The sequence below is a fragment of the Myotis lucifugus genome, unplaced genomic scaffold (assembly GCF_000147115.1).
Source record: "Myotis lucifugus unplaced genomic scaffold, Myoluc2.0 scaffold_263, whole genome shotgun sequence".
Lineage (NCBI taxonomy): Eukaryota > Metazoa > Chordata > Mammalia > Chiroptera > Vespertilionidae > Myotis > Myotis lucifugus.
The window spans coordinates 268,518-270,515 of record NW_005871311.1 but is presented as its reverse complement, the minus strand read 5'-3'; positions in this window follow the sequence as shown (position 1 = coordinate 270,515).

Sequence of the window (1,998 nt, the reverse complement as noted above, 5' to 3'; positions counted from 1 at the left end):
CACATTACTTACTTATTATTGCTAATCCCCCCTTTAAATGCAAGATCGATTTCGAGAGGAACAGCGATTTGTTGTTCCACTTATTTATGCACTCACTGGTTGACTCTATTGTTTTTAATCCTCACCCGAGGATATTTTCTCCATTGATTTCTAGAGAGAGTGGAAGGGAGGGAGGGAAGGAGATGGAAAGGAGGGAGGAGAGGGAGAGAGAGAGAAACATCAATGTGACAGAGACACATCAATTGGTTGGCTCCTGCAAGTGCTTCCACCCAGGGCTGGAGAACCTGCAATAAAGGTACATGCTCTTGACTGGAACTCGAACCTGAGACCCTTCCGTCCCTGGGCCGACACTTTAGCCATGGAGCCAAACTGGCCAGGGCTATTGATTCATTCTTTTTTTTTTTAATTTAAATTCTTTAGTTTAAAGTATTACATATGTCTCCTTTTGCCCCCATTGACCTCTCCCCGGCCACTCCTACCCCCTTACTGTCTCCATTGGTTACGTTTATGGTTGATTCTTGCATGTGACCTGACTGCAGATCAAACCCGAAACCTTGGTGTATCTGGATGACGCTCTAACCAACTGAGCTACCCCACCAGGGCCTCCAATATTTGTTGAACAAAGAAATGGACGGGAGAGAGGCACCTATTGCAATTGGAAGCCGAGACCGACCGGGGACCGAGCCTCTGCTTCCAATTGCAGTAGATGTGTTGGGTCCTAAGTGGCAACTTCTTGCTGGGTGGAAGGCAGGGTTGAAAGGGGGCCTCGCGCCGAAACCGGTTTGGCTCAGTGGATAGAGCGTCGGCCTGCGGACTGAAAGGTCCCAGGTTCGATTCCGGTCAAGGGCATGTACCTGGGTTGCGGGCACATCCCCAGTGGGAGATGTGCAGGAGGCAGCTGGTCGATGTTTCTCTCTCATCGATGTTTCTAACTCTCTATCTCTCTCCCTTCCTCTCTGTAAAAAATCAATAAATTCTTGCTGGGTGGAAGGCAGGGTTGAAAAGGGGCCTCGGGCGTTCCAGATCCCAGTGCCTCAGAATAGACCCGCCTGCCTGGGCATCCTCAGCGGCTGCTCCCCGCAGGTCGCAGGTTAGTTCTCAGTGCCAGGGCCCCTGTCTACCTGGAAATGCTGCGCAATGACCTCTGTGCCCTTGCCCACAGCAGGACACTGACCTGGCTTGCAAATTCCTGGGTGGAGGTTTGTGGAGGCCCCGAAGCAGCCAGGGAGGACATGGTGCCCCCGGGGGAAGGGAGAACGCTGAGGAGGCCTGAGTGGCGGTGGGGGGTAGGAATGAGCAGCCTGGGGAAGAGTGGGTCCCAGTGCCCTCCAGGGGGGCTGGCACTGGACAGATTCTGCCTGGGAGTAGAACAGCCTGGTCCGCAGGAGGGGGGCTGGAGAGAAGATCAAAGCCCAGGTATTTCTTTAGGGAAACAAAGAAGGAGACTTTGTCCCTCCAGCTATCTAGAGCTGAGCTCCACCCAGATCACATCAAAAGGACTTTATTAGCATTTAAATGTGATCCAATCTCTCCATCTTAAAAAAGAAGGAAAAAACCCTCCCTTCCCCTCCAGCTACTGCTTCCTTCTCTCAACTGGGAAGCCCACTCCAGTCTGGCTTCTGCCCCTCCCTCCTCAAAAATGGTTCTGTCCAAAGTCGCACAGGCCTATCACACAGCCCAAGGCCGTGTCAATCCCCTCCTTGCTCCACTGCTCAAAAGGGCCCTGGGTTCCTTTCCAGTCAAGGGCACTTATCTTGGTTGCAGGCTCATCCCCAGCCCTGGTGGGGATGAGTGTGGGAGGCAACCAGTTGATGTGTCTCTCACACATGGATGTTTCTCTCTCTCCCCCCGCCCCCTCCTTCCCATTCTCTCTAAAAATCAATGGAAAAATTCCTTGGGTGAGGATTAACAAAAACACACACACACATACAAACACACTGAGTCCCTCAGTCCTCCAGGCCTCTGGTCCCTACTCAGCCTCCAGCAGTCCTCGGGCCC